Source organism: Cydia splendana, chromosome 10, assembly GCF_910591565.1.
Source record: "Cydia splendana chromosome 10, ilCydSple1.2, whole genome shotgun sequence".
Lineage (NCBI taxonomy): Eukaryota > Metazoa > Arthropoda > Insecta > Lepidoptera > Tortricidae > Cydia > Cydia splendana.
Genome location: NC_085969.1, coordinates 3,058,472 through 3,073,864, shown reverse-complemented (window position 1 = coordinate 3,073,864; position 15,393 = coordinate 3,058,472). Strand labels below are relative to the sequence as shown.

Sequence of the window (15,393 nt, the reverse complement as noted above, 5' to 3'; positions counted from 1 at the left end):
GCGTAAGTTGAAATGAAACAAAGCAATCTAATACCAATGCTATACAGTTAGAGCGAGAATAATGCCCCTTAGCGTGTTCGAGAGAGCGAGGGAGATTGCATTCCACCGCTCCGCTCACTGACGCATGCGCGCCGCCGTCGACCGGTCGCGCCGAATCCCGCGCATTTTCGATCTATTTAGTATTTACCCATCGTGACAATCGGAATTTCGTAATCTGTGATAGTGCTGTGCTGTGTTGTGGAATGAAGTGCGAACTGTAAAGATACCCGTGAACACTTTCACTGGACTGAAAGTTGAAATTACGGAGCTCTTTAAAAAGGACCACAAAATTGCGGCGACAGAGAGGTAATTAATCAAATAGCAAATATTAATTATAATGCCAAAAATACTGATTCTGATTCCAATGCAAAAGGTTAAAAAGTCATGGAGTAAAAAACTGAGAAGTCTAGCACATTAATCAAACTGTTAAAGTAAAAGGTAACCTTAATTTTAATAGAGATAAGTATTCCATTCCGAATGCAAAAACAGATGCCATACTAAGATTGGAATTAATGAATGATATCAAAGTGTATTCAAGTGAAACAAAAAACTTATTAGTAAGTAAAAGAAAACGCGATCATCACGTGAGTGTTTTCGCTGTCACCGACAACAATGATATTATCATTATCGTGCAAGGCGATCTTTGTTTGTATAAATTTAAGATAAAGAAGATCATAATACCATACAGGTATGACGTTGAATTGTAGACTTAGGAATCATCAAATGCAATAAAAAATATGTACTTGGAATTTCGCCTTTTCGACGTAGTTTATTAAAAAACAATAAATATTCACTTATGAAATTTTTGAAATTCAAAGCAATTTCGTAGGAAAATACAATTGATTCATACAGAGATTTACGTGTTAACCTTTCCTTCCCGAAGGACCACAAATTTTAGAGAAATCTAAGTAGTCAGAAGCATTTATAAATGTCATTTAGTAGGTACCAGGTAAACTGAATTTAATTTTTAATCAACCTGGATTTATAAGCTTTGAATAGACGTAATCCTAGGTGAGTGACTTATTAAGATTCATTAGTTGTATTTCAGGGGGAAGAATATGAGGTTTTCCATATCCATATCCGTTCCATATTTCCGAGATATCATGGCGATATAATAATGATTACCATCTTTAAGATCACAAATGTGTTCTTAAAGAAGGTAAGAAATGTAAGAATCAGAGCGTACGCTCTCTCTCTTGTTTATTTACACTTCCCACTAATGATCTAAGTAATTTGGATGAACGATGGTTTAGTGAATTAAGAAAGTATGAAATGAAAGCTATGGAGAATCTAAATAGGTATTTCATTTATAATTTTCATATAATTCACCAAGTTTATAAAAAAATTGCGGAAATCTGATCTGATCAATGGGCTTGATTATTTGGAATCAAAGAAGTATTGCCAATTGATTACTTATCTATTTACCGGTATTGCATCGTTATCAACTAAAACATCTTGATTTACGTTTCGTGTGTCACGATTTTGTCACAATCATTAGTAGGAATTTTGTTGACATTTACATCTAATTTCGTTAATTTCATTGTCATTTGGCTCGCGGTTTTAAAATGCTGCAACCAATTATTTTAAATAGGTTTTTTAGTTTCAGCCAAAGTATGAAATTGAGGTTACTAGATACCAGGAAAATATTAACGAACGATACGAGCAGATATGCTTGGTCAAGAACTCCCCACAGTAATTGTAACATAAATCTAACTTATTTTATAGAATCATCCTACCAAAATTTAGTAAGCCAAGCGAATATTAAATGTCCAAATTCTAAACAGTCACCTAGAACTCCCAGGATAAGTAACCATAACCTTCGTTCTTCTCAGTGCTGAGGGTCGTGACTTCCTCCGTGGATCACATTCGGATCGCAGTTTTCCTGGCTTTTCTATCTCTTACGCCTTCGAACTCATCATGGACCGGTATTGAACATGGATGATAGCCATAGCAAAGATTTCCTAGACGAAATTGATCCACGTAGACTTCCTTCCTTTAAAGATTATGACAACAGTTACCGTAGATCTCGGAAGTATTAGGTTGTGCAGCTCCGTATAATCTAATCTTACATGTGCCATAATAAGTGCAACACTATAATTAGCTTACAGTGTAACAAGCACCGTTTCAGACCTATTTATTAACGTGGTTTCCTTCCTTACAAGGTATTTGTAGGTATTTGACTTGAAAACGATTTGCCTTTCGCTTAAATCTGGTACATACTTAGTTATTTGCAGTCTTGCTTGCAGTTCTACCTACTTATATTACTTTCTCACTTTTGCAGTACTCTATCGTGCTCTTTCTGAACTGCAAACAGGACCATCAGATCTGTTATAGCTTTTAGACGCACGAGTTATAATTATATATGATATGTTACACTTATTATATGACCTATATCCAAACAAGGTGTTTAAAAATATTAACATATGTTACTAACATATAAATGTATGTAGCACGTTTAACGCTATGTATAAGTATATTACCCTGATCCTTCCTTTATGGCAGTAATTTCCGTTAATAATATTTACGTCCACTGCAATTAATTTAATTCTTAAATTTTGCAACACACGTATAATATAAACATAAATACTTGAACAAATATAACTTGAATTGAAATATAGTATATAATAAGGTAAAAAACTTATGTAGTAAATCCCATCATGTAGCTGTGTGCAGTTTACTAAAACATATTAAATTAATTAATTGACAACGTCATATTACTTACTCGAGTACTTATGTCTGTTAGAGTTATTCAATATATTTATCTAATAACCTTATATTTAAATCTAAATTTCAATAATGGAACATCTATCCAAACACTGTACAATTCACAAACACACTATAAATTCAATAATCTTTAGCTTAAAATTTTTACCGTTAAACTACAATTTCCGAGATTTACACCTTTCAATTAATCTACAACGACCTAATTTGAACTTTTAATTAATTCATTGCTAAATCCTGTATAATTAGCAAATCCTTTGCATAATTAAAGTTACATTGGATCTTACGACACCGGAAGCGAGTGCATCGACGCATGCGTCGCAAACATGATCTATTAACACCGATCGATACGTTATCAATTTCGAAATAACTTGAAACGGTGTAACGGTATCTTAAACTTGTCTATGGGAAAAAGATAACGCGAAATTTATAGGACGAGTTTTATGTGAAATGATAATGATATAATTGGCTCTTTTGAAATTTATTGTAGATTATGGGCTTTGTAAATAAATCAAATCAATTAATTAACGTGTTGAAGTTAATTAACGATTACGGACTTTCTTTATTACTGTTTAGTCTTGGGTTAAAGTTAATGTAGCAGAAAACTTAATAAATAAAACATAAGTCTTGTAAATTATTGAACTAAATGGATGTAGTTATACTTATTAATATTATGTCAGTGTGACGTCACTTCTGTTTGAATTTCTTTATAATTAGATAACATAGAATAAACAGATAACTTAAAGCTAATTTAACTTTGAAAGTCAAATCTAGAATAGCATAATCTCTATACGTTAAATATGTGGTAGGTATAACGATAAAAACAATATCTGGCAGTAACCTTGGTTTTTAAGCGCACGTTATTTATTATTTACTTTCAAGGAACTAACTTGAATATCTTTGTTTACGCGGGAATATTAATTGAATATCGTTATGTCGTAGTTCTGAAGCAAAACTAACTAACTATTTTGGCTTAGCGATCCAAAGAGAATCTTGGCGTCTGAAACAACATATTTTTATAAAAGGTAGATTATGTTATGTTGCAGTAATAGAATCTAGTAACTAGATTATAGTTAGGTATGCAAATGCCTGTTTTCATAACTGTTTCGCACAAATTAATCATTTTACTCCCTCCATTAATCCCAGAAATTTAGAAGAACAAGTTTAAAAACACGAAGTAACTTTAAACTTCCCCTACGGTCGTAACCGTTACAGTTCAGGCTAAAAAGTAAACTAAAAATACTCCGTTGGGAACATCCGGAGCTGTCAATCTACGGGTTAAACTCGAAGTATCCTTCATCGGTTCGGTTCTTAAATCTGTCAGTTCGACTTGTAATCTGCTCTCGTAAATCTCAACGTTTATGGAAGTTTAAACGTTATTTAGTTTGCTTGATTTAACACTTTAGATTTTGATAGATGATGTTTATTCAAAAGTCGACCAAATCCTAGATTATGAAGAATATGAAGACAATTCAGTTGATTGGACGTGCTTCTCAATAAAGTCAAATAACTCAATGCTGTAGGTATTAGATAAGATCTCACAGATTTTAAAACCTAGGTATAACGCTGTGAATCTGTGATTACCTTTCTAATATTTATAAAAAGTTATTAACTGTATACACTCTGTAACTACACTTCTCGCTATCTAATTTCTCTGAGACGTATTTCACACCCAAAATTAAAATTAAGTGCCCTGAACGTTCGGAAGTATTATGAGAACTGATTTTTTTATATAAACAAGTACGTGACTCATTCACGGTTTGTTTACAATGGCTATAAAAATAATGTTTCCACCGGATCCCCATAAAAGTAAAACCGAACATTCCTCCGTGCACTTAACAATGAAGTCAATGCCATTCATTAAGTCCAATGGCGTACCTTTTGTTTGGCAAAAAAGCTTGACCCTAATGATCACATTTAAAACATTTTAATAGTTTAGTTCTTATGTAAGAAGAATAAGGTTCTATTTTGTATATATTTTAAAATATAACTAAACTATACGTGCTTTATCCAGTGCACTAATAACTAGAACTAAAAGACAATGTGGTTTACCAGCCAAGTTCAAGACACAATGACGGATGCAACTGCATTGTTGTTGACAGTGGCACACATTTTGGAATACGAAAACTGTGTAGCTTTCATTTTCTTCTTTGTTAAACTGCGATGGAGGTAAATAATAAATAAGTATAAGGTGCGTCTGGTGGTAAACTGTTACTGTAGTAGCCTATGGAAGTTGGTAATGATTGTTTTAAACTAAAAGATTTTGTACTGTAAATCTACCTGACTATTGTCCAAAGTCTTTCAAATGTGGTCCAAAACTAATTCAAATATCTGCGTTTAGGATTAGGAGTCACTATTTATTATTTGAACAACGCTGTACTATGGCAATATATTTTTATAAATGAAAGAAAACAATCAAACAAAACTGAAAAGAGCATTGGCATTGATACTTTATTATACGAATTGAAACTTAGGACTATAGTTGTAGTACTTGTAGTAGGTATTAGACCACAGTTTGCGGGTATTTACGGTAGCAAATAGACAAGAAAATTGTTTACGAATCCATAAAATTACTACGCAAGAATAGCAGTCACTAACGATAATTCCCACTGAGAGTGGTTACTAAGAATAATTTGCATAGAAAAGGTATCTTCACTTCACCAACTATCACCGTGGGTGGCTTTAACTACTCTTAACAATTCTAATGTCATTGCGCAACTCTTAAAAACCGGATGTTTTCTGGACAATTTATTTGAGTTAACGGTCAATTATTTTGCAACAAAAAGGCAGTTTCTATTGAGATATTTCTTTATTCCGCTAATTTGAAAAAGGCGAGGGCATTCAGAATCAACTGTGCATATCGGGTCGCATAAAAACATTATTTGGTTGTTTTTCAACGATTCTCAATACGGAAATCTACGTTTACGGATGGAAGATATTTATTAAGAAAAAATGAATAAAGAGACGTTTATTCGGACATTTACAATTTTTCTGCCTGTCGTCAAATTATTTATACCTTTAGCATGGTTTGATTTGACAGAGATTACACACAGTTTTATATACAGATAGTATTAATTAAGTAGGTATACCTATACTTGGTTTATTACAAAAATGGTTTAGTTGGTGTCCACTTGGAAGAACTGAGTTTTAAGCCTTTGAAGTCAAGAGGTTAGAAACCATTTAGGCAATCTTCACATTGGATACAAAACCACAGTGTGATAACCACAGTAGTAAAAGCACTTTAGTGACCGGGATCAAATGATCAAAGAAAACCCCTTTACGTTATTCGCTTTATAGTAGAACTGTGTCATCCTAATCTTCGTCCAGAAGGGAATTTGAGGTATTTATGAGTGTTTGTTCACGAATAACATCACCTGGTGACCCGCTTTCATTTCCTATCAAATCAACACGTGCCGCCAATCAACTTGATTTAAAAGACAGAACCTTGTCAAAGAACACTTATGGCGATTTCTCTTTCGTCACTCATAATACCGTAAAATGGGGTGAGTAGGGTCAAAACTGAAATTCAAACCTCGATAACATTTTATTTTTACATATGAAAACTGAATGGTGTATATAATAAGTGTTCCGGACGTTTGTATTTTAGTTTTTATTTTATTTTGGGTAGTTCCATTTCATAACGTTGACGATAAAGAGGAAAACCCACCTCACCCCGTAGTGCCTCGTATTTGGGGTGAGAGGGGTTTTCATACAAAGGTGATTTTGGAAGATTGTTGGATCGATTTTTTTTATTATGCGTATTACTATAGCTCCATTTTAAATTGGAATACATTATTTTTGTAGCAGTAGCCTTAAAATCCCTTCTCACCCCCCTCTCAAATCTTCTCTCCCCATTCATAACCCACCTCTCCCCGCGAAACCTACTCACCCCGTTTTACGGTACATCATTTTGAGGGGGTTTTAAAGTTTGCAAATTGAATAGGTTGATGACTTGTTGTACATATGTGCGTAATGTTTGTTGACGACATTTGGCACTAGTCATTATGCCCTAAATCGGTAGACTATAATTGTACTACCATCATTTGTAAAACATATTAAAAACAAGTCGATAAAAAATAAAAAATAAAAAGATGCAACCGATAATGTTAAATGGCTCGTTCTCAGTGATTACGGTCAGCCTCAACTCCTTCAAACTTTTCATGCATTTAGTATGATTTGACGGAGTTTAGACGCAGGCACAAATCTGGAGAATGACCCAAATGTTACTTTGATCAATGTTTTTAATATGCACAAAGTATAAAATCGAGATCACTATGAGTGCAACGAGCATAATGTACCTACTCGTAAGTCGGACGGAAATGTAAATCATGGATCACAATTACAATACAATTTCACTACGGCATAGATTTAATGCAGTTTAGATGCGGCTGGTAATTGTCTGAACCCGTTTCATTGTTTATGTATAAATCTTTGTAAAATAATGGGGAAGGCCGATAAAAACTAGTGTAGGAAATAATATGCTATAATTTCTTTTGTTCTAAAATATAACGAAACAAAAGAAGTAGTACCGTGGACCGAAGGTGTGATCAAGTCACTGTAAAGGATTTTATAGGTACGGTCGAAAGTATTAATTTATGACCCATTTCGTACCTTGTCACAGTGACAATAAATATGAAAGTCGCTAGAGACCTCATACTATTGTCACGGTGACAAGGTACAAAATGGGTCATAAGTTAAAACTTGCGACTGTACATATGTATATGTACTTCCTGTAACTATATAGTTAAATTAACAACGAAACTACCTATATATACGCGACAATCATATTAATTTAGGCCGTCGTCCACAGCTTCACTAACAGCAATCAAGTATTCTGATTTAATACAAAATGGAGACAACCGTCTCCTGTAAGTATCCTACCTACAACTATTTTCCTGCAGCTCTTAACTCTGTACTCTTTTGCTTACCCCTTGCCTATTTTGTCAAACCATGTAGGGGAGGAATAAGTCCTGATTTACAAGGGGGTGCCCGAGCTTCCCGACTGCCCAATGGTTCCCTACCTCCCCTACCCTATCTACGTTTGTAGTAAATCTATCGTCGTAGGAGCGGTCATTTAACTCGGCTATTAATAGTTATCACAATGCGCGGGCGCGTAAATAGCGCAGCTTTCAGAGGGTTTACCGCGAACATCGAGAATCGAAATTTCGTTATATACCTCTCTATCGCCCGAATATGGAAGAGTGATAGAGAGGCAGACAAGATAGGCCGTAGGCTTTCAGCTTTACCGACTACGATATATTCGCTACAAGTTTGGAGTTATGTTGGTAAAAAACTTTGGAGTCGTCTTTTTCGAGTCATTTTGTACCGTGCATTAGCAGTTATAATACAAAGGATTTTGCAATGTAAAAATATAGAGTACCTATTCAAGAATAGGTAGGTGGTTTTATTGAGTCCTTTCTAAAGAGAAAGGACTCAATAAAACCAAATAATAAAAGAGTTAGCTAGTTTAAAAGAAAAGTAAGTTTTGAAAAAGATGACTTGACATGTATACAACTTTTGAACTTACCTATAGTCTTAAATTCCATCGAGTCCTATAAATGGACTCCATGGACTCTTACCAAGACTTGTTTGAAAACCGAAGAGATGAAACGAAGGAATAATACATTAGCTTGAAAGTTTGGAAACCTTAGCCCGGTGAGATTAAAGAAAGAATAAACAAATGACAGCTTTAATCATCTCTCTTCGTTATTTTTATATGGGTTAATATATTTTAGGAACAAGCGTTTTGGCCCGGAGTTTTTCTTTAATGTTATTTTAAAGTAAGCAAGCCATCATTTTTATTTTAACCATACTACAGAAAGGGTTATGATTTTAGCAGTCTATACGGTCGGTGCCCCAACTTAAGTACCCAAGTTGCCATACTAATTGTACTTATAGAAAATTGAATACTTATGTTAGGGAACCGACTGTATCATCACTCATCAGCCGTAGAAGTGCATGGCGACTTTGGGGCTATTCATAAATTACGTCATTTCAAATTAGGGAGGGGGGGTCTCGACATCGGATGATGGTAGCATGACGTAGGAGGAAACGGGGTCATTCGAAGCATGATTTTTGGATGATTTTAGGGGGGAGGGGGTCAAAAATCGTCAAAAAACGATGACGTAATTTATGGACAGCCCCTTTATCAATGAATTCATTCATAATTTCTTCATGCAATTTCGCAGCTCACTGTACCGACGGTAACCATCAAAGGTAACGGATCAGACTACGCGTTATAAGTTTTATCTAATAAATAGCTTAACCAAAATATAATATAATTCCCTGTATGAATATGTAGAACAATTAGACTGTGACAAATACTTTAAAACGCAAACTGTGGAGAGATAGATATCTGTATTTGGAAGATAATTACCGGATGGCATATTCTTTTGGAGCGTTGTTTCATCCGCTACTATTGCTAACTGTACTTAATGTGTCGTGTGTTTATACCAAGCTCGGTTATTTTATAGTCTGTATCTTAGGTATTTAAAAAAAAACAAACAATTTGTACATTTTCGGATAGATATAACATTTATTGTTTAACCAACCAAATACAAAACCGCCTGGATCAGTCACTGAACGACCTGACTTTAACCTATATTATTTGATCGTGTAATGTTTTCATCTACCCTCAAGGGTAGATTTTGTTTTCTTTTATTTAAATACCTAAAGATACTGAGTATAGATTGACCTAACAAAAGCTAAATATTTCTGCATAAACAATCCAATCATTTAGTGCTTTACAGCATCATATATTCAAATGGTAATGTCGTTCTGCGAATTTTGTAGTATTATTTGAAATCTTCATGTGAAATGCTAAAGTTTAGATTTAAATGGTTCTCGAACATCATCCATGAGCACTGTTACAACGTAATACGGTTCTATTTTAATTGCCAATCAATGCTCCTATCTTGAACCTTGGCACAAGGATTTAAGGTCTCTATTTCACTAACAACACTGATTGCTATCAGATAAAACAGGCTGTGCGGACAACCTGTTGGTTTAGATCATATGGTAAAAGGACTTAACTTTATTAGTTTTCAATGGCACATACGTCTTTTATCTGCTGAAGTGTTGGAGCTAACGCAATTCTAAAAGGCCTTAAGTCTACGGGTAGTATGTTGGCACATACGTCGTTTGTTTGCTAAGAAGTTGGAGTTAGCGCATCCTATAAAGCAACGGTAGTATAGAGTTACAGAACCGTCATGGTCTCACGTTCAGGACGGGTTTGTGTTAGTCTTCCCCTTTACTCATAAAAAAAAGATTAAAAAAAAAATGGCTACTTAAAAGATTATTAACTCTGCAGCAACTTTGACGGGACAGCGTGTGGAAGTACCGCAATAAATTCGATGTTTTCATAGAAATTTGACGTGACACTTCCACAGTTCGGCACTGAAAAGTCCATGCAGTGTTAGCTTGGTCTGACTTGAAGTATATTAGTATACATTCAAGGAATTTGATTTCCATGCCACTTTACACCATGTCACATTGCCAACACAAAAATAAAATTTGAACCCTACCTACCTGACGGTATGGGGTTTATTTTTCCTTATTACAAATCTGTTGCGATGTTTTGACCAAGTTATAACTTAGCAGGTACAGGCGGTACAGCTAAAAAATAAATGTTTCTAGACAACAAAAAACTGTATTATAGGTACTATAAAGAATTGATTGATATTATAGTCGAACTAGTTTTTGTGTATCTGAAATAGAAACCATTAAATGAATTAGCATATGCCGACGACCGTCCGTCGCCCGACAGTATTAACTGTTGTTTTTTGTCTACCAATATCAAATTGTTACTAGATATGACCAGTATGACGACCTCTGTGCACCTCTGAATTTAATCATTCAGCCAATATCACTAGCAAAAAACTTTACATTTTTCAGTAAAATAATACTATTTTCTGCCCTCCGTCAGCTTTCGGCCCGCTGCGCTAAATAAAGTTGCCGCTTTCCGGCTCCTTCGGACAGAAAAATTGTATACTTGCCTACACACCACGACCAGAAAATAAGAAATCCTCAGATCACATTAGGTACATTACAAGTGATCTGACACATTTTTTATACTTTTCAGACAACTTTTTACTGCCCTAGTAATGTAATATATACTATTTTAAAAGCTTCCATTTAAATGGTGCTCAACACCTACCCTTAAAACATTCAGAACTACCAGTGCCAGTTAAAAAAAATTCTGATTTCTCAAACCGATTGCAACTTTAGGATAATTAGGGATAAATTCACACTTGTACTATTTATTCTATATTTTATGTTCTATCTTTTTTTTTTTTTTTTTTTTTATAGAAAAGTATGGTACATTTTAAACTTATATTAAGTTCGCCAAACTTACGTTTAACGGCGACATGATGCACTCATTTTCTAAGGTTAATACATAATGATAACATATGACCACAGTATAAGCTGTCTTTATATAATATTTACCTATCCTATTTATTTAATCATGCATTGTACCTATTAGCAACTTCTAAATTTTTGATTTAAATATGTTTTTACTACCACATTCGTCTTCAATAATTGATAAACTGTTAAATATTCGCGGTGTGATATGGCTGCGCGTTCTTTTACCATAGTCATTGCTAGCGGTAGGCTCCACGTATTTACGACGCTTTAACCCTCTTGGCGCTCGAGTATATACTCGCGGAGTTTTAAATTCGGGATTAGGACTAATTTTCAATAACCGCTAATTTGCAGTTTCGTAATTGAATAAGTAGTACACCTTGTTATTGAATACCTAAAGTTCGATTCACGATGCCTTTGCATTTAAAATCAGTTTTAATTTGTTTGTTCAACTAAATGGCTGACTGAGTGACAGCAACTGTCAGCCTCGAACAAAACTTAAATAAACAGTCCACTCGGTGGCCTCTGCATCTACCTTTCTGAACCAATATGTCGTATGTCAATACTTGTTCATGAAACATACAACTTTTTGACAGTAAAGTTAGTCCACTTGTCTACAAAAACTGCGACCTTGTGGTGTTGATTGCGCCTGCGCCTCGATTTACAGTGACGTTTCGTTACACTTCAAGTGGGCAATTTGTTATGTGTAGCATTTCGCACGTCAGCTCGATTTTACTATTTTTGACTTGCGTACTATGTACTTAGTACAAATTTCAGTATGTATGATGTTTGTATAATCTACCTCTGACTGTTAACATTTTTTTACATAATGTCTTTGGATAGATAGGTACAAATTATTTTACATAATTTTGCTTCTTCTACTTTTAACTCGCATTTGCTAAGTGCCAAAATATGTATATCAATTACCTAGGTACCTAATAAAACCTGAGCTAGCCTAGCCTGGCTCTAAGACACGACAATTTTCTTTTATTCTAGTCTTAAAGTCAACTAGAGGTGCAGTTTGACTTTATTTGCATTTTATGGTATTTATCGATTTAAAATATTTTACTCCCAGCAAAATATTAAGTAGACTCTCGAAAATCCACCTACTCTTTTTATAGATCTAGTTTTTATATAGATCTAAAAAACGTCTCTACCAGATTAACTATGTTTAGCCCTGTTTAAGGCACAAAACGTGACTGAAACTCAGACAAACAAGCAGTCAAACAGGTGTATAACACAGATTAGAGTCGTTTCGATGCAAACCGCCATCAAATTCAAGTCACGAAGCCTCATTAATTATAAAGAGGTTATAAAACACTTCTTTATTAGACAGCTTACAAAGGTGACTGGTTGCACCAAAAATAATACCTACGCTTTCCTAAACAACTTGCCAAAGGAATTTAAACTTAGAAACTATGTGTCAAGGTTGATAGTTGGCATTTTTAGTTTGGTGACATTTTAGTTCCGCGTTTTAATTTAAACTGATTATAAATAAAAATGAATCGAGACGTCAATTGTCTATTTTTTAGTAATTTGGCAATAGATTAGTCACGTAAATATGACAACATAAACCCGAATTTGGTATCTATGTATCCTCCAGCCGCCCAGATGCCTATAAAAAGGTCACCCGTTCCATTCTAATTCGAACCTTTATTTTGACAAATCAAAATTGCATTTGCCTTGGCAAGTGTTGATGTCTGGACAGCTATAGAAATTACGAATGCAATTATGCGTTTTCTCTTCCTGACTTTATTGAATGTCCATATTAACTGTCTTCATACTTAAAGTGACAAAGCATTTATCTGCTTTGCATATTTATCTTACAAAAAGCTACTAAAAGAAACGAGCACTTTAGGTATGTATCTAGGTACTTATTTCTATGCATAAATGTTGCTGAGCTGATGTAAAAATAAAAATAAAAAATAAATAAAATATCTTAGATTAATCTTCTTGAGGATCCTTTGTAGTCTTCAATTATTACAACCCGCAAAAATGTCCTTGTAACAGTCAAGTAGGTACATATATTTTAGTAAAGGTTAGTAGCACCATTTAGCCACCTGCATACAAACATTTAGTGACATTTACCGTCTATTTATAGCCACTTGCAGCTGGTAACACCTTTATACAGTTTAGTGCTGCATTTCCCAAGAACTAGGACTTCTATTTATGTTCTTCCGCGATCTGATAGCCCTTAATGTTTTGCAGCGAACTAATACTAAATTTACACAGCATTTTGCTTATACAAAATGTGCCGTTTTCAACAAAAGGGGACTTATTGTCAGTTGTCAATAAGACGCTATCTCCATAAAGCTTCAATTTGAAATCGACCTTATCGACAACCGACAATGTGGTACCTTTTAGTTGAAAACGTCACATATTTTGCTACATTGTAGGTAGGTATAAGACGAACAGACTTTAACCTCTAGACTCATAACAAATATTCGCAATGGAAGACCAATCATTATACTGGTTTTCTTAAAGCGAAATGCTTAGTAAAAGGAATAAGAGTCAAAATATCAAAGGCAATAGCCACATTGGCATCTGGATGGCGTTAAGTTAATGCTTTGTGTATCCTGCTTTCGGGCAAACGGATTAGCAGGATGTTTTGACTGTAAAATGGTTAATATAATCAGATTAAATGTACAATACAAATAAGTTGGCAATAAAGTTAATACTATATAAACATTCTCTCACATTACTAATTAAAGAAATAAGCTTTATGATTAGATTTAAGTTAGTTTTGTAATTTAATTTTCTATAGTAACAGCACCAATTATGGGACATTTAAGAAAATATTTGGAGTAGGTATTCGCCGATATCTGTAAAATTTCCACCGCTTTGCGCGTTCAAAGTTAAATGTCTTATTTATATTTTATGTTTTCGACGTGTTTAATGAAAGATACTGCAGTTCTTTTCAACATAATTAACATATTAAAATTATGTTTTCTTTCTTCAGTCATGGGCATAAGGGTGGTGTTTGGGTCTAAATTCTTTTCGTTGTGTTTTTGTCTCCAAAAAATGTGACGGAGTGGAGGTTTTTGTACGAGATGAAATTTAGTTTTTAATGTTTTGCTCATGTAAAATGTAATCTACAGCTAAAAAGACATGCAATATATAGCACTCGTCTTTTGTTATTTATTTGATAAAATACAAGCGTGACAGAGTGGTCAGAAATGAGACAACGTAAAGAATTTGACCAGGTTACTAGGTATATTGTGTTTTCACTTTTAAGGTTCGCGAGCTCCACAGCTCACATAGCCACTATTTTTAAAGGAAACAACCGTACAGTATATTAGTGTATTGTTATGTAGTTTAGTACACAAGACCAGTAGCAGCACGACACCAGCTAGTTCTTATACAAGGAGCATTGTTGCTTGTTGCACGGCCTTTAACAATGGACCCGTGGGTGAGGGGCTAACTGTCAATAGTATTGTTAATAATAATGATGACTAATTAGTACTCGACAGCTTGCCTACAATGTAGACTCGTATTTTCAATTCTGAATATGAAAGTGCCCGAATATGCCGCGATGGTAACTTTCGCGGTAGTTTTTAGGGTTCCGTACCTAAAGGGTAAAAACGGGACCCTATTACTAATACTCCACTGTCCGTCTGTCTGACACCAGGCTGTATCTCATGAACCGCGATAACTAGACAGAACCGTCGGTAGGCGAGTCCGACGCACTTTTTTCGCAATTTTTTTGTTTGTAAAAATCGCCAGACAAATATGTTTGCCAGGGTTGTTCAGTTGGAACCCTCTGCAATCATAAGTTAGGTACCTAACCTATATCAAAAGCATTTTTAAAAACATTTTTTTTTTGTCGAAGCAAAAGCTTTGTAGTAGAAAAGATCGTCCAGGAAATGCAGACTTGTCTTGATAGTAAATATAGATAGATTTATCGTCAAAACAACTCGTAATTCGGCATGACATCTTGTACCACTTCTTCATGTCACTTCAAACGTAACCTATAACAGTGACACGGATTCTCGGAAATGAAAGTCGAAAACAATCGGTAAGTATAGATCTAGTATATCTTATGTGAAACACGTACATAACGTAGCTATTGTTAACATGGGAAACATGAATGTGACAGGTGTATTTATTAAATATGTGTCCGCAAATAAGTGGAGTAAATCGAATAAACTGAAATTCAAATACATCAAGAAATTAATTAGACAGAGTACAAACAAGACGAATTTTATTTTAATTATCTATACCAATACTATACACTCTAATTAGATTCCAAAAAAAGTAAGACAATGTTGCCAC

At 34.4% G+C, this 15,393-nt stretch overlaps 1 protein-coding gene across 4 annotated transcripts in view; it reads left to right on the top strand.

Moving 5' to 3' along the window:
* LOC134794155 (uncharacterized) overlaps positions 1 to 15,393 on the top strand; it is a 137,323-nt gene that overhangs the window by 80,816 nt on the left and 41,114 nt on the right. Inside the window, exon 1 of one of the 4 annotated variants that reach the window (XM_063765867.1) lies at positions 114 to 345. The exons of the other annotated variants lie outside the window; for them this stretch is intronic. The gene's annotated coding sequence lies outside the window, so the exon portion shown is untranslated. Of the gene's footprint in view, positions 1 to 113; positions 346 to 15,393 lie in introns of those variants that run through there. 4 annotated transcript variants of the gene reach the window in all.